Source organism: Engystomops pustulosus, chromosome 6 (genome assembly GCF_040894005.1).
Source record: "Engystomops pustulosus chromosome 6, aEngPut4.maternal, whole genome shotgun sequence".
Taxonomy (NCBI): Eukaryota; Metazoa; Chordata; class Amphibia; order Anura; family Leptodactylidae; genus Engystomops; species Engystomops pustulosus.
The window spans coordinates 54,325,133-54,343,475 of NC_092416.1; the positions used below are offsets into that span (position 1 = coordinate 54,325,133).

General features: G+C 42.4%; 1 long non-coding RNA gene across 7 annotated transcripts in view; it reads right to left on the bottom strand.

The window, feature by feature from the left end:
• Positions 1–6,375: 6,375 nt before the first annotated feature.
• The window catches only part of LOC140135097 (uncharacterized), an 85,151-nt gene continuing 73,183 nt past the window's right edge, over positions 6,376–18,343 (bottom strand). For all 7 annotated transcript variants that reach the window (XR_011856466.1, XR_011856461.1, XR_011856467.1 and 4 more), the window contains one exon: positions 6,376–6,624. This is a non-coding gene — a long non-coding RNA (uncharacterized lncRNA). The remainder of the gene's footprint in view (positions 6,625–18,343) is intronic.

The window sequence follows — 18,343 nt, forward strand, 5'->3', positions numbered from 1 at the left end:
TCATGTCCCACCCTGGGACAAAATAAAACAGTAAAAAAAAGTTTTAAAAAAAAGTGCAAGTAAAAAAAAAATATTAAAAAAGAATAAAAGTCCCCTTAAGTCCCCATGCAGTAATCAAATAAAACATAAAAAAGTGAAATTCCATAGTCCATAACAACCCGTACAATAAAATAAAATGGTCACTGAACCCGTACGGTGAACGCAAAATAAAACAAAAAAAACTCACAAAAATTATTAAAATTTCACATCTGACCGTATAAAAAGTGCATAAAAAGTGATCAAAAAGTAAAATTTACCCCAACATGATACCAAGAAAAAGTACAGCTTGACCCGCAAAAAATAAGCTCTAAACCAGCTCTGTAAACAAAAAAATATAAATGTTCTGCCCGTTGTTACATGGCGATACAAAAACAAGCTAATTTCTCATAAAATGAATTCTATATTCTGCAAAACAAGTTAACCATAAAAAAGCCATATAAATGTGGTATCGCTGTAATCGTGATGACCCATAGAATAAAGATAACACATTATTTTTAAGGTACGGTGAACATCCGGGGAAAAAAATGCTAAAAACCATAAACAAGAATTAATGATTTTTTTTAACTACCACCAAGAGTTAATAAAATCTGATTATTAACTATTGAGCCCCCCCGTAAATGATGTACCTGAAAGGTGGATTTCAGCCACAAAAAAATAATCCCCCATATGTCCAAAATATAAAAATATAAACATTTTATAGTCTGTAAAATATGACATTGCAGATCTGCAATACTTTGTGACGGTTTAATTAAAAATTGATATATTGTCTAAAAAAAATTACAGCTTGTAAAATACACCTCCATTTTGTTTTAACCCCTGTGAAGCATCTAAAGGGTAAATACACTTCTTAAAGTTGGGGGTGTAGTTTCTAAAATGGCATGATTTATAGGGTTTTACTGCTGTTTAGGCCTCTCAAAGTCACTCAAAGCTGAGAAGGTGCCTCTAAATAAGGGTTTTGGCGATTTTCATCAAAATGAGAAAAACTGCACCCAAAATTCTGAACCTCCTAACAACCTAAAAAAGAGAGAGGATGCATAAAACCCTATGCCGATATAAAGCAGACATTCCAGAAATGTTCGTTATAAAGTTACTTGGGCGCAATGATTATCTGCCTGAAAAGCAGAAAATTTTGAACTTTGAAAATGAATAATTTTTAGAAATTTTTGCCAAATTTCAATTTTTTTCATAACTAAACACAAAAGATAGCATCAAAATGTTTCTATTACTTTGAAGTACAATGTGTGATGGTAAAACAGTCTCAAACAGTCTCTTGGATATGTTAAAGCATCACAAAGGGGTCCTAAAGGTCTAAAATGGCTTAGACACAAAGGGTTTAAAGCATTTTTCCCACATTTAGGAAAAACATCACCCAGCAATTTATTGCAATGTTGCAAATAAGCAATAACAATTGGATAATGAGCTGCGCCTGTGCCGGTCTCTTGTGTATACAGTATTATCTTAATAATAATCACAGAATATTGAACCAGCTGCTCCAAGGGATTTTCAGTAATAGATAAATCCCTGAAGTATATTTTACCTTCAAATAACCATTGTTTATACTGTGTGTATATATATATATAGCACTTTTGCCTTATTGTTTGACCATTGACCTTTTTTGGAATGTACCATTGAGATCATATATATATATATATAATGTGTAGTACATTGAGATAAAGAGGGTTATCCATAGTGTCTCCTATATTTACTTAATAGTTCAACTTTCTGAGGGCCAAATATTTTATATTCTATGATATAAAACCGCCATGGTCACAATGTGGAATGCTATGTTAACTTCTGATCAACCTCCACCACCATTGGATGGGACACATAATACCAGGAGGCAAAATGTGAATCATACAGTGGAGGATTATTTGTCCACACATCTCATGGTACAGAAGGATGGGTCCTCCCCATTAAATTTCTGGGTGGGTAAATTGGACATGTGGTCAGAGCCTGCCCTCTATATCTAGTAGGTGCTTTCCTGCCCTGCAGCTAGTGTGCTGTCAGAGCATGTGTTCATCATCGCCGATGGTGCCAATAGTGACAAGAGGATCCACCTATCTACATGCAATGTGAATATCCTAACATGCCACATTCCCGAAATGCCAATTTTTCAGAGCGCCACTTTCAAACTTTTTAGTTCCACTGTGAAGGGGAATATCTGTACATGAGCTTCTAGTTTAATATTTTTATACTTTTATACTTTTATATAGCTGGCAAATACTAAAGTTTTTCCTCCTCAGCAATATGCTCAGATATATTACTTAAGATGGCGCCGGCATCCACACAGCCAGCACCCTATTTCCAGGAATAGAACAACATTCCTGATTCCAAGAAGGCTTCATCACTCATATCGAAACTCAACGCCCAGGACATTATCTGCCCAGATACTGGAACTGACCAACCAGGGCACATCGGATGCTAGACACATTTGCTTAACCCTTGCCCATTATGATGCTGCATGACACATAACCACACCTTTCTCTCTTTTGTATAAAATCTACGAACACGGAAATAAAGTCTTATCTTTCTGTCATGAAAGCTGGAGTGCGGAGCTTGTTTAAGATTAAAACTGAATAATCTTATCTCAGATTTTATCTTGAAAACGTGCACATTTGCTCTATCTGATTTGAGGTGACTGACTGGACCGGTTAATTGTCGATTACGACCCTGACACCACATTTCCAGAATGTCAATTTCAAATTTTTCAAATCCGCATTCCCAGCACCTCAATTTCAAATCTTTTACATCCTCATTCCGGGAAAGTAAATTTCATACTTTTCAGATCTGCATTTATGGAACATCATTTTCAAATCTTTCAAATTTGCATTCCCGCAACAAAGTCAATTTCAAATGATTCAAATCATCATTCCCAGAATTTCAAATGCAGTGAATGGTGTCTGGTTTTCCATTGCCACATAAATCCTCTATGTAAATAAGTGGGTATGAAAGCCCAGAGTGTGTTTAACCTCAGTGAGCTGAAGGGTTTGTGGTTTTCTCATTACCGTATATACTCGAGTAAAACCAAGCGAAATATTAGCCAAGGCCCCTCAGTCACCTTTCAGGCGCTCCCTGCGGGTCTTCTCTTCTTTGGTCCATGTGACGGTCCAGCCCACAAGCTGTGATGTCAGCTGCTGTGCATGGGCCTGCCACTTCTGGACCGAAGAAGAGTAGACCTGCAGGGGGTGAGTTTTGACTTTATTTTTTTTTCTTGACTTGCGTATAAGCTGAGTGTTTCAGCACAGAATACCTGCAGTGAGAGGAAGGGTTTTTGGTTACCCATTGCTTCTTATAACACATAGAGAACACTAGTTGGGTCTGAACACCCAGAGCGCCTCTAAACAAAGTGAGATGAAAGGTTTGTAGTTTTCACATTGCTTCTTTTACCGCTATTAGAGTGACTGTGTCTGAATACTCAGAATGCCTTTAACCGCTGTGACATTTCTTTTTTAATAAAATTTTTTTTAATGCTATATTATTATCTTTGTGGGCAGCGCAAGAACCCGCTTATTTCCACCATTTTTTAGTCCTTACTAGTCTGTTTTACAGCCATTTTTGGCTCAAAGCCTGTTGAAAGCAAATTTCGACCAAACCGACCATCTCAAGAGTTATTAACTGGTAAAGAGACTTGTCCGATTTAAAATATGAGGAGGGGACCATATAGTACCTAATCAGCAAAGGCTAAGTGACCATCAGTGCTATTGGTGTATATATATATTTATTATCCATTCCCATGTATGCAAGTCTAACTTCTGGTACGTTTCCATTATTTAGAACCCCATCTCTACCTGAGCTGAAAAGACAGGTAGGAAAAGAACTTGCTTTTTACAGTTAGGTCCATAAATATTTGGACACTGACACAAATTTTGTTTCTATTAACCGGTTACTGAAACATATTCAAGTAATAGTTATATCATGGACATGGACACTTTCAGCTTTCATTTAAGGGTATCCTAATTAATATTGGATAAAGGTTTTTGGAGTTTCAGCTCCTTAACTTGTGCCTCCCCAAAAGCTAACTGTTATCTGCGGCACAGGTAGTCGCCTCACAGCTCGATGCATGAGAGTAATGGGGCCGCAGAGCCTAAAAAATGGCTGTGTGTGAAGCCTAATGCTCATATTATTATTCTAAATATTATTAATGCTTTAAAAATATATTAAAACACATACTAAAAAAAAGGCATGAAAAACATGTTTAAAAAAAACACACACATGTCCATGTTTTGCACCACTGATAATGAATTACAATAGTATTTTTGAACTGTGTATTTGATGCATTTTTGGCACATTTATAGGTAACATCACCCATCTACTTATTACAATGGATAAAAGCTACGATTAAACAATAACAATTGGATAATGAGCTGTGTCTCCTGTGTATACAGTATTATGTTATTTATAATCTCTGGATATTGAACCAGCTGCTTCAGGGGATTTTCAATACCAGATTAATCCCTGAAGTATATTTTACCTGCCAATAAGGCACAATTGTTTATTTCTGCTTCTATATAAATATAATTTTATGTTAACATTGGCCTCATTATAATTGTACCATGGAGATCATATATATTGGGGGGCGGGGGAGAGTCACTGAAGTAGTATTTAGGGATTAAAATATAACTTTTATTTATACAAATTAAAAATAAAAGCCCCCAAGTTTAAGATATCTGGTAAAACTTGTGTGTTGTTTGAATCTTTGTTGCCAATCCACAAATATTTATAAGAGCTCGCTCATCAGAGTTAGACTAGTCTTATCCTATGTTTGTTCACACACAGGACTAGTCAGCATTATTGGTCAGCAAACGGTGTACTATGCAGTGATTCCTGATCCCAGTCAGCTATATTATCAGCAAGACCAATGCGATCGTACAACCCCTTGTCTGACTGTAATAATAAAATGGTCTAACTTCTTGCCCTATATTGCTACCGATACATGGTCTGACGTTAAACCACATATCATTTCTCTCAACATCTCTATTATCCCTATGCGTTTTGCCCCCACCATTTTAATATTACAGCCAGACAAGGGGTTGTACGATCACACTGGTCTTGCTGATAAGAGTTTAGTTATGTTTTAATTCCTAAATACTACTTCAGTGAATCCCTTAGCAGATAAGAGTATCTGGGATATTTTATCAATAACGCTCTTAAATTAATCTACCAGATCATATGTTTTAAATGGGTTGTTGAAAAAAATAAATAGCTGGCCTGGGGGCAGTGGAAAAGTAAGATCGCGTGCGCCCGGGGCAATTCAGGGAAAAACGGGAAAATTGGTAAAATTCGGGTAAAACAATGTAAAAACGTGATTCGTGCCCTTAGTAAATGACCCCCATTGTTCTTATCAGTGCATTGACCACACTGTGAATGTGCGCAATTTTGTTTGTAAGGCTAACTGGCACGCCTGGCATGTACATGGGGCCTAACTCCTATGCAGATGTCTAAATCTCCTTTCATTCATCTACAAAGCATGTCCAACACTTTTGTGTTGCAGCTGCATTATTACTTGCTCAACACAAATTTCTGCACTAAAAGGGACGTGCACCACACCATGCCCTGTGTAAAGTTGGTGCACTCTGTTGGAGCAGTGCAAGGAGTGCTAGATTCATGAAGAACGAGCACCATAATTCCTGAATCTGGCACCTATACAGGCAAACTGTCATTATTAGGGCCCATTGTGTGCAAGATATTTTTGACCGCTAATGTGTCAAGTTCTGCCCTTGTTCACACAACCTCAGGTTCTCTAATTACTGATAAAATTCACAGAGTTGAGCTCAAAGAAAATCACACCAAAGAGAGTATGGCAGTGATGGCGAACCTTTTGGATACAGAGTGCCCAAACTACAACTAAAATACACTTATTTACCGTGAAGTGCCAACATGGCATATTAAGCAGTAACTTATTGCTACCTGTTCTTCCACATCTTTCAATCGTATTGGCCCCCTGAGGCCATCAATACAGTTGAAAGAAAGAGGGCAAATTCAGACTCTCGTTATAGCTTCTCTCCAGGGTCTCTCTGCAGAGGAAGAATGGTGGGTCCAGAATGAGGACCTATAAAGGTATTGCAGTTCAGTCAACACCTTCTCCCTTTCACCGCAGTTCCAAACAGCCAATGAAGTGCCACTTTGAAATAGTGCTGAGAGCAGCATCTCTTAAGTTGCCTGGGACTGCAGGAAGATTTGGTGGATTTGGACCTATTAGGGGAACTCTGTCATGGGGTGATGGCCTGAGTGCCGACAGAAATGGCTCTGTGTACCACTTCTGGCACCAGTGCCATAGGTTCGCCATCACTGGAGTATGGTATAATATCTCAATCTCTGTCGACACCTGATGCTATGTAAGGCTAGGCAGATGTGAGAAACTTTATTCACGTCATAAAGGATTTTACAGAAACCTTTAGTGGGCTGGGCTTGGCTAGCCAAAGATAAGAAGTAATATCCATAGTTCATTGGTTAGTAAATCATAGGCATTGCAGAAACAAAAGCTCTGTTCTTCTTAGCGTGGGTGGTATTGTAGATCAGCCAAAGCCCACATTCTTTAACTGCACAGGAGTCTGTTATCAATCTTCATCCACAGCCTGGTATCATCTTAGTTTTCAGCATTTAGCAAGCATATAAAATAAAAAACATTTTCATTAAACATATAACAATACTTCACAAATGCATCTTCATTTCAAAGATGGATAATTTTCTATAGCCTCTCAACTACTAAAGAGTAAGAAAGATTGTCCATCCTTATTAATGTAGTCATCTTTGAACCCTCTAACACTTCTTTACCTTTTTGGAATGTGAACCTTAAAACTAGATTTCATAATTAAATCTGGTGTTACAATGTATTTATAAAGAGCCAATATTACCATTGTCAATACCATTGGTATTTCATGGTACTGACATGTGGGAGGATGCGGAAGAACAAAACATGTTGTTATTATGTCTACTCAGACAAAGGCTATTTCATAGTATACAAACAACAGAAAAATTAATGGCTTTATAGAATTGTACCTTGATAGGATCTAGTCAGAAAGGCATAATGATACCAGAACAAAGGATTTCTTCCACACTTGACTCAAATATCAAACGTCAAATATATATGCAGTAATGACTAACTTTGAGCATACAGAGTGGTGCTACAGCGAACCACTCAAGAGAACACTAGGTATACTCCAAGTTCAAAACACAAGGAACACAAGACATGTGAAAAACATACTTGCTGTTGTAGCTGCAGCCTGATATTGGGTACTACAGCTTACTTCTAACCAGAATACTCAAGTCTTAATTTCAGAGAAAACAGACAAAAATTTGTTGATTATAAGATCTCAAATGACTACCCTTGACCACAAGTGAATATTCTGTTCACCAAGGGAAAGTTAACACAGAGACAGAAAATTAGATGCTGTAAAAAGAAACCAGAACATAATATTACTGGATCTCTTACGAGTTGGAGTGACAAGGATAACTCAAATCTCATAACATTCCAAAGAACTTTTGTCAGATACCTGTCCAGTAAACAGCACAACCACAACCAAACTTCACACAAGCTGTCAGACTGGGTAAGCATGGCAAGCTCACCCTGTGATGTCCCTGCAGGCTATAACCCTACCTAAAGCAATCAATGAGTCAAAAGCAAGATGGCAGCGAAGCACATAAACAAATTACTAGAGAAAGGTCGAGAAAACATAGCAGAAGTCGGATACACAGAATAGCAAAGTATTTACGAGCAGTAATAGGGGGAAAAATATGAGGAGACTAGCTGAACAAGCAAGGTGTAATTCAACTTGGCAGGTATATTAAGAAATTCCAGGCCGCCGCCCCAGAAGTTGACTTGGTTGGCCGTCCATCATTCTAGAAACTCTTGCTGGACACAGCAACACAGCAACAACCTTAGTCACAGTTTTCACACTCAAAACACAAAGGGAAATTGATGCCAACTATCCTGCACTCTGCGGATAACACATATGTTACACTTTTACTGTAAAATCAGAAGTGTATTTATAAGAACTAGCAACAATATCTCCTCTTATGGTTGAAACCACTTGAAACCTACTGGATAATGAAACTAGCATCTTTTTTTTTTTTTTAACTGTGTTTATTGATTTTTCAGATCTAAGTAAACTGACACCAACATGGGGCCCACAACATGGAAAAAAAGATGGGCGGGTGGGAATGGGGGTGTGTGTGTGTGGAAAGGGGGAGGGCTGGGTCATTCATCAGAGTTTGTATGACTCTATTTGCAGCATTATTCAATTAAGCCGTCCTCTATCCTGATGTGGCATCAAGAGCTGTTCCTTATGATTCAGTGAACCTCATAGACTAGGTTATGAGATGACATCCCCCCCCCCCACGCTTTCCAAAATACAATTACTAACCACCATCTAAAGGCGCCATTTTTGTCTGGCTGCTGTGGCAGTTAACAACCAATCACAGTTCAGATTCTAGCAACCAATCATGACCAATTATACCAACCAAGTCATTAATATAAGCTCTGAGCTTTGATTGGTTACTGTAGGCAATGAGTATAAGACATCTTATGTGTGAGGTAATTTGAGGAAATATGTGTGGTAATATATGAGATAATATGCAACGTCATATGTTAAGTGATATGCGGTAATATGGGAGGTAATATGAGGTAATAAAAAGGTGATAGGAGGTAATATGTGAGGAAATATGAGGTAATATTTGAGGTAATATTAGATATGTTCTCAATTATGATGCTCTTATCATCTGTGATACTTCAGTCACATCTATAGCTAGATCATCTCAGATGCCAACAGCTTTGACTGTGACTGGTGTATCAATCTGCAGTTATCATTCTTAGTATAAAGCAGCTTATGTGTGAGGTAATAAGTTTTACATTATCAGTCTTATCGTGCCATTAAATACTTCAGTCACATCCATTGCATCAATAATCTGTCTACCATTACATCTCAAATGACTGCAGCTCTGGCTTTGACTGAAGTATCAATATGTAAGGTTATATGTGAGGTAATATGTAAAGTAATATCTGAGGTAATATTAGATAATATTTTCTCAGTTCCGATGCTTATTTTATCTGTGATACTCCAGTCAGATCCAGAGCTGCAATCATCTATCCACCGGTAGATCATCTCAGATGACTGTAGCTTTGGCTGTGATTGGAGTATCAATCTGACATTATAATTCTTAGTATAAGGCAGCTTATGTGTGAGGTATGTTTTCAATTGCAACAATTACATCATCTGTGATACTCTAAAAGTAAATATGTCCTATATGAGGCAACACTGGGGGCTACAGCTAGTACTGTATAAAGGACAAATAATAAAATAGTGACCAATCTGTTTGATAACATTTCCCTTAACAGGATAATCCCTTATGTACAATTATGTTACAGCTACACAATATTGATCTCCACGCAATGTACCTTGGATATGATAAACAGCAAATAATCTGATTATATCAGGTAAAGTATGTGTTGTTTGCAGACATGAAATGAAGATTTTCCAATAAAGGAGAAGTCACAAAATAGACATTAGATAAGACATACATGTCTGATAAATGCAGTGTCCCCTTGTGGCAATCTCACCAGTCTCTGAGGTCTTTTCAATCCAGTTTAGCCCAGTAAGGTGGCTCCATGAGACATTTATGACAATAACCACTGAATTATATGCTACATCTTTTTAAAATAATGATTTGAATTGAGTATCTATTCTATGTTCTATTCTATGTTCTTCCTCTCTATATATTTTCTGCTGTACCGCACCTATCTGCAAATTCACACTGCTGTGAATCCGTGTATGGTGTTTTCCATCCAAACCGGACATGACGCAACTAATTGATCAGGTGTATGTAGGTAATGTAATTGTGTGTTACATGTTGTTTTTACATTCACCATGAGTAAGGCTTAGGAACAAGCCGAAACATGAAGAACAGGCACCACAATTCATGAATCTGGCCCACTTTGCACTATAGACAGGCAAACTTACAATAGTGAATGTGGGTCTTAAAGTGTAACCGTCATTTAAAAAAACCTTTGATATGTTGTAGGGCAGGTAATTTTAAGCCCTTTTGCAATTGGATTAGTTACCCGGATCTTGCTCCTTCCTCTTGTATTCTGCAGACTTCCCCTAGATGTCAGCAATCTCTCATATGTCTGTAACTATGGACATTCCATCTTCAAAAAGAAGCAGAGACTACGGAGGGAGAGACACGCCCCCAGCTCTCTCCCTGCAATCAGCTGTTACCTCATGTCTCACTGCCCCAGCAACTCAACATTATGGGGCATATTTACTTACCCGGCCCATTCGCGATCCAGCGGCGCGTTCTCTGCACAGGATTCGGGTCCGGACGGGATCTATGAAGGTAGTTCCTCCGCCGTCCACCAGGTGGCGCTGCTGCGCTGAAAATAATCTCAACGCGCCGGAATGCACCACCTCGGACCAGGTGAAGGTAAGCGCTTCCCAAGCGACACTTTTTTGGTTTTTAAATGCGGCGGTTTTTCCGAATACGTCGGGTTTTCGTTCGGCCACGCCCCCCGATTTCCGTCGCGCGCATGCCGGCGCCGATGCGCCACAATCCGATCGCGTGCGCCACAATCCCGGGGCAATTCAGGTACAATCGGCGCAAATCGGAAATATTTGGGTAACACGTCGGGAAAACGCGAAATCGGGCCCTTAGTAAATGACCCCCTATATCTCTAAATATTGTAGAGACAAAACACCTAAACTCTTATCTCTCCTCAGCTTTCCCTACACTTGTGTATAAACAAATAATCCACACAGACACAACCAGTGTCTAACTTTTTTATTTTTTCATGTAGAGAGCTGTGTATGGGCTTGTTTTCTGCGTAACAAATTGCACTTCATAGTGATGGTATTTAATATTCAATGGCATATACTGGGAAGCGGGAAAAAAATTCTGATGAAAAAACGCATTTGCACCATTTTCTTGTGGGCTTGGATTTTACGGCTTTCACTGTGCGCCCCGAATGACAGGTCTACTTCATTCTTTGGGTCAGTATGAGCAAATTTGTATAGGTTTAATAATGTTTCATACACGTACAAAAATTAAAACCTCCTGTACAAAAAAAAATCTTCCTTTTGTGCAACCTTTTGATCACTTTTTATTGAATTTTTAATATTTTTTTTTTAAAAAGTGCCATTTCTGACTTCAGGCGCTATTTTCCGTTACGGGGTTGAACGCAATTTAAAATTTGCATTTATTGTTTATTTATATTTATATGACTTCTAGGGAAAGGGGGCTGATTTGAATTTTTTTTTTTAATATAATTTTTTTTTACTTTTTAAAATTTTTTTATTTATACTATTTTTCAAACCCCCTAGGGCAGTGAGGCCAAACCTTTTAGAGCCTGAGTGCCCAAACTTTAACCAAAAGCCACTTATTTATTGCAATGTGCCAGCGCAGCACTTTAAGCAGTAATTTATGTCTCCATGTTCTTTGACAACTTTCAATCATTCAGCCTCCTAGAGACACCAACGCAGTTGAAAGGAGGAGGGCAAATTAGTCTATCATTGTAGGAAGATTCTGTAGGAAGATTCTTTGAGTCCTGTCTGGTGAAGTTCATGAAGGGGGGATGACCTGGGTGCCCACAGAGAGTGCTCCGAGTGCCGCCTCTAGCACCAGTGCCATAGGTTCGCCATCACTGCCCTAGGGTACTTTAACCCTAGGTTGTCTGATTGATCATATATACTGCTATACTAGTATATGGAGATTTTGCACATCTTCTTTTACAATGTGCAAATCGGACATGATAGCCTCGGACCTTTGTGTGACCTGAGGCTGTTATGGCAACGGAATGGCAATCCCTGATGACGACACAGCAACGATCCGATCCAATATGGCGGCGCGCATGCACCGCCGCCTCGTTAATGCCGCCAGCAGCTTTGCCTGAGGCCATCAAAGGGTTAACACCAATTATCGGCGTGCTGGCCCTTTAGATCTTTGCAAGCCTTCGCGCATGCGCCCTAGGAGACGGGGACACGCGTGCTTAACCACGGGAGCCACAGAATCCGCTGCTGGAGCCAGGAGAGTTGAGTTTTCCTGCGGATAGGGTCCGGGGGCACACTGAGGTACACAAGTGCGCCTGCTATGTGGGATATGGGTCACAGGGGCACCCGTGACAGTACCCCCCCCCCTCCTTCGGCCTTCCCCACTTCTTAGACTGGAAGTAGAGCACGATCCAGTATGTTGCCCTCGGGCTCCCAGGATCTCTCTTCTGGTCCAAACCCCTTCCAGTTGAGAAAGTACCGCCTCCCTCTAACCGACTTCATGTCCAGGACCTCCTTGACTTCATAGACATTGGTGGAATCAGCCACAGCAGCAGGAGGAGCTATTTGTCGGGAGAAACAATTCAAGATGACAGGTTTCAGCACAAAGATGTGGAAAGAATTTGGGATGCGCATGGTGGGAGGAAGGCAGAGCTTATACGGTACTTTATTAATGCGCTGTAACACCTGGAACGGTCCCAGGAAACGTGGACCCAGTTTATAACTGAGGATCTTCAATCGAACATACTTTAACTCCGGGAGAGAAGATGGGATGAGACCTGCCTTTCTTATCAGCCTGAGTTTTGGTGGGGGTTGACGCCCGAAGCAGGAACCCACAAAATCCTGTACGTCTTGGACCAGATCCTGTCACCAATAGTTGCGGGAAATGAGGGCTTCGGAGCGCTGCACCCAAGGATGCCCAGCCACACAAGAGCAATGTACCCAAGACAAAATCTTCCTCCGAAGGGCAGGTTGGACATAAGTCTTGCCAGGTGGGAGCTGCCGGAGGTCCACTGGAGCAGCCACAACCAGCCGTTCTGGAGGGATGATATGCCAAGGAGCCGGTTCTTCCCCAATAACATCGGAGGCACAAAAGAGAGCATCTGCCTTGATGTTCTTCTCAGCTGGACAAAAATGGATCAACAAATTAAAACCTGAAAAGAAAAGGGACCAGCAGACTTGTCGTGGGTTGAGGCGCTGAACAGTCTGTAGGTAAAGGAGATTCTTGTGGGCAGAATATACACTGACCGGGTGATGAGCTCCTTCCAGAAGATAGCGCCACTCCTGCAAGGCAAGTTTAATAGCCAGGAGTCCCCAATCTCCTCTCGAGTAATTCCTCTCAGCCACAGAGAAGGTTTTGGAAAAGAAACCGTAGGTAAGCGTTTGTAGGTAAGCGTTCGAAACCACAGATAAGCGTTCAAGTTGGAACAGTTTCTCCAAATCTGGACGCGTTAGTACAGGAGCAGAGGCAAAGGCAGACTTCAGCTTTGAGAACACTCTCTCAGCTGCCAGAGGCCAGAGTCTGGGATCAGCACCTTTTCTAGTTAAAGCCACAATGGGAGATATGAGGGAAGAGAAGTGAGGAGTGAATTGCCAGTAATAATTTGCAAAGCCCAGGAATCTCTGTATGGCACAAAGTCCTACTGGGTGAGGCCACTGAAGTACCGCAGACAACTTGGTTGGATCCATCTGTTGGCCTTTATCGGAGATGATGTATCTGAGAAACGGAAGGCAATTCTCCAGTTTGGAATAGAGACGATTGACCCTTGATGAGACTCCAGATCAGCAGAGAAGACCAAGATGTCATCTAAGTAGACTACGACGCAGGTGTATAGCAGGTCTCTGAAGATATCATTAACAAATTCCTGAAATACTCCAGGCGCATTGTACAGTCCAAAGGGCATGACCAGGTACTCAAAGTCTCGAGTGTTAAAGGCGGTCTTCAACTCATCTCCCTCCCAGATGCGGATAAGATTATAAGCCCCTTGAAGGTCCAATTTAGAGAAGACCTTAGCACAACGGAGGCGGTCAAACAGTTCTGTGATCAAGGGCAGCAGATATCGGTTCTTTACCGTCACCTTATTGAGTTCCATATAGTCAATGCAGGGACAGAGAGATCCATCTTTCTTGGCCACAAAGAAGAAACCGTCACCGGCAGGAGAATAGGATTTGCGGATAAACCCCTTCTGCAGATTCTCCTTGATACAGGCCGACATGGCCGCAGTTTTAGGCATGGACAGTGGGTAAACTCAACCTCGTAGAGATGATGTGCCCAGCAGCAGCTCTATAGGGCAATCGTATGGACGATAGGGTGGTAAAGTCTCTGCTTGCTTTTCAGAGAAGACATCAGCATAGTCCAGGTAAGAAGAGATGGGAATACCCTCCAGAGACTTGAGAGACGAGGAGGAGGGCATAGTAGGGACTGGATGGAGAGCCATGAGACAGCAAGACTGGCATTCAGGACCTCAGCGAAGAAGCTCCCCAGTTAAGAACAGGTGCATGTCGCTGCAACCACGGAAGTCCCAATAAGACGGAGGATGTGGAACAGGGAAGTACAGTCTCTCCTTATGCAAGGCACCAACTTGCAAACACAGTGGTTCAGTGCGATATTAGACTGGATCACAGAGAATCTGGCCACTGACTGAAGAAATGACCAGGGGCTTCTCGAGGCGGATCACTGCCATGTGATGCTGCGAGACCAGGGCAGCATCCGGAAAGTTTCCTGCAGACCCGGAGTCCAAGATGGCACACACTTGGACCAGTACCAACACAGGAGCATGGAAATGACCAGACGTGGAGAAGCTTTGCACACACCTAGGGACGCTTCTCCCAAGAACCCTGGTTGCTGGCGTTTCCCAAAAGGTGGGGACAAGGGACACGACCCAATGAAGTGCTCCGGACTGGCGCTATACAGGCAGAGGTTCCCCTGGCGTCTTCTGGAACGCTCTTGGGAGGAGAGTCTGGCTCCGTCCACCTGCATAGGCTCCTCCACAGACAGTACAGACGGAGGCTGGAGCAGCCTTTGGAAAGCAGGAGCCAGACGTAGATGGACTTGAGGTTGCTCATGATGTAACTCCTTGGTACGATCCCTGCACTGCACATCAATCCGAGTGGCCAAGGTGATGAGACAACTCATGGTAGACGGCAGGTCATGAACGGCTAATGCATTCTTAACTTTAGGCAGGAGATCCTTCCTGAAGGTTGTGGACAGGGCTGCTTTGTTCCAGGAGAGTTCCGAGGCCAGGACACGGAACTGGACAGCATATTCTCCCACGGAAGAGTTCCTCTGGCGCAGATTCAGTAGCGCAGTCTCTGCAGAGGAGGCCGTGCAGGTTCTCTAAACACGTTTCAGAACTTCGCCAGAAATGCTGTGAAAGTAGCCCAGGCGAGGGCCTTCTCAGAGAGGAGACAGGACAAATGCCACCTTGGATCATTCCGTGACAAACTGAGACGGCATGAGTTCTATGTGCAGGGAGTACTGGGTTATAAAACCCCTGCATAGCTTGGGATCTCCATCATATTTGCCGGGCATTGAGAGTCGTAGCCTGGCTTCAGCGGTAGGAAGACAAACCGGGGTAGCAGGAGTCGCAGGAGCAGCCTCAGGAACCTGTTGCTGGAGGAGGTTGAGGTACCTTACAGGAAGACAGTCTCATGGTTAGGTCCAGGCACAGGGTCAGGGCCGGCGACACAGATGCATTATCAAGTCCAATCCAGGGTCAGCAACGGGAGGCCCAGGCAGATGGGAACATGAATACAGTCACTTGGGGCATAGGAACACAGCAACACAGGAACATGGAAGAACTCTGGTAACACAGGAACATGGAGGGATTCTGGTAACATGGGAACACAGGAGCAGGAACACACGGGAGCAGAAATGTAGGTTACACAAAAACACACAGGAACGCTGAAGGCACAGGAACGCAGAAGACACAGGAAAGCAGGGGGCACAGGATAATCGCTAGGGAGCTTTTTCTAAGGCTGTGAGGCACAAAGATCCAGCAGGGGACACAGGAAGGGGCTGAGAATTTATCTGGGAAGGCAGCAGGCCAGCGGCAATCATCGCCGTGCTGGTCCTTTAAATCTCTGCAAACCAGCATACATGCCCTAGGAGACGGGGCTGCGTGTGCCGAACCGCAGGAGCCACAGAGATCGTCGCTGGAGCCAGGAGAGGTGAGTTCTCCTGCTGATAGGGTCCGGGGCATTCGAAGGCACACGGGTGCAAATATATATATATTTAACATATGGGTTGGGGCAACATACAGTGAGTGAATAGTAATAACATGTATAGGCATATAAAGGATAAGGACCCGAAGGTTACTTACATTGGTAGTCGTGGAGCAGGCAGGCTCGTTGGCATTACTGTTTGCCATTAGGGGGAAGTTTTTATGTAAAAATTGGCGAGTAACTGCGCTGGGACTCAGAAGTCCAGTAGCAGCGCACGCGCAGTGTGGAGAAAGTCAGCAGAGGATGCCTGCCGGCACAAGGAACAGACAGCGCATGCACCGCTATTTAAGCAGACCAGCCAATGTGCTTCTGGGGTGGCCAGGATGCTGAGAGTCCGCATACGATTATATATATGATAGCAACTAGAGATGAGCGAGCACTAAAATGCTCGGGTACTCGTTATTCGAGACAAACTTTTCCCGATGCTCGAGTGCTCGTCTCGAATAACGAGCCCCATTGAAGTCAATGGGAGACTCGAGTATTTTTCAAGGGGACCAAGGATCTGCACAGGGAAGCTTGGCCAAACACCTGGGAACCTCAGAAAAGGATGGAAACACCACGGAAATGGACAGGAAACAGCAGGGGCAGCATGTATGGATGCCTCTGAGGCTGCTTAATCGCACCATTATGCCAAAACTATGGGCAACAGCATGGCAATGACAGAGTGACCGAATGAGGCTAGATAGCATCTAAAACATCCAATAATTGACCCTGACACTATAGGGGACTATGCAGAGGCAGCGGCAGGCTAGAGAGTGCCTTGGCAACATACCAGGCTTAAAACCAATGGGTGGCAGAGAGGAACCAAAGGAGGTGAGCAAGAAGCGCTCAAATAATATCGGTAAATGATAAAAGTTTGCCAGTATATTTTGTGGATTACACAGCAGGGTGGCGACAAAGTTAACAAGTTTGATGAGGAAGCCATGAAAACAACCCAAAATTCTGCCTGACACAGCTCGTTTGATAAGGGGACCATGTATGGAGGCAGTGAACTAGTAGTAGATTAAAGGTGCTGCAGTTAAAACTATGTTAGTTGGATCTTGGGATGGAGCTGGCGCTCCGCTGCCAGGCGAGCTTTCGCCAATCCAAGCCCCTGTCTCTAGGCTACTCCCCAAACAGCACTTCTAAGAACCTTTTGTATAAGATCAAGTGTAGTAGTGTTCTTATAAGTTTGGGTTCTGGCGGGTGAGGGGAATGTAAACAGATGCGCAAGAAGCGCTGAAATAATATTGGTAAATGATAAAAGTTTGCCAGTATATTTTGTGGATTACACAGCAGGGTGGCGACAAAGTTAACATGGAAGCCATGAAAACAATCCAAAATTCTGCCTGACACAGCTCGTTTGATAAGGGGACCATGTATGGAGGCAGTGAACTAGTAGTAGCTTAAAGGTGCTGCAGTTAAAACTATGTTAGTTGGATCTTGGGATGGAGCTGGCGCTCCGCTGCCAGGCGAGCTTTCGCCAATCCAAGCCCCTGTCTCTAGGCTACTCCCCAAACAGCATTCTAAGAACCTTTTGTATAAGATCAAGTGTAGTAGTGTTCTTATAAGTTTGGGTTCTGGTGGGTGAGGGGAATGTAAACAGATGCGCAAGAAGCGCTGAAATAATATTGGTAAATGATAAAAGTTTGCCAGTATATTTTGTGGATTACACAGCAGGGTGGCGACAAAGTTAACATGGAAGCCATGAAAACAATCCAAAATTCTGCCTGACACAGCTCGTTTGATAAGGGGACCATGTATGGAGGCAGCTATATGGACTACTTTTGGAGGCAGCTATGGCGATGACGTGTGGAGGTAGCAATGGAGACAACGTGTGAAGGCAGCTAAAAAGACGACGTGTGGCGGCTGCTATGGAGACAATTTAATTTGGATAGTGCCTGTATGTGGCAGTCCAAAAAAGTTTTCAAACCAGAGGAGCAGGTAGCTGGTCCTCCAGAAAAATTACATAGATTGAGTGCCTGTATGTGGCAGTCCAAAAAAGTTTTCAAACCAGAGGAGCAGGTAGCTGGTCCTCCAAAAAGATTAAATAAATTGAGTGTCTGTATGTGGCAGTCCAAAAAAGTTTTCAAACCAGAGGAGCAGGTAGCTGGTCCTCCAGAAAAATTACATAGATTGAGTGCCTGTATGTGGCACTCCCAAAAATTGTTAAAAACAGAGGACAGGGTAGTTGGCCCTCCAGAAAAATTAAATACATAGAGTACTATAGCCAGAGCCAGTTGGCCCTGGCAAAAAAATAGCCAGTTTCCTCTGCTTTAGTGTACAAAGAGGAGGAGAAGGAGGACAATGAGGAGGAAGAGTGCATACATTATTCAGGTTCAGCT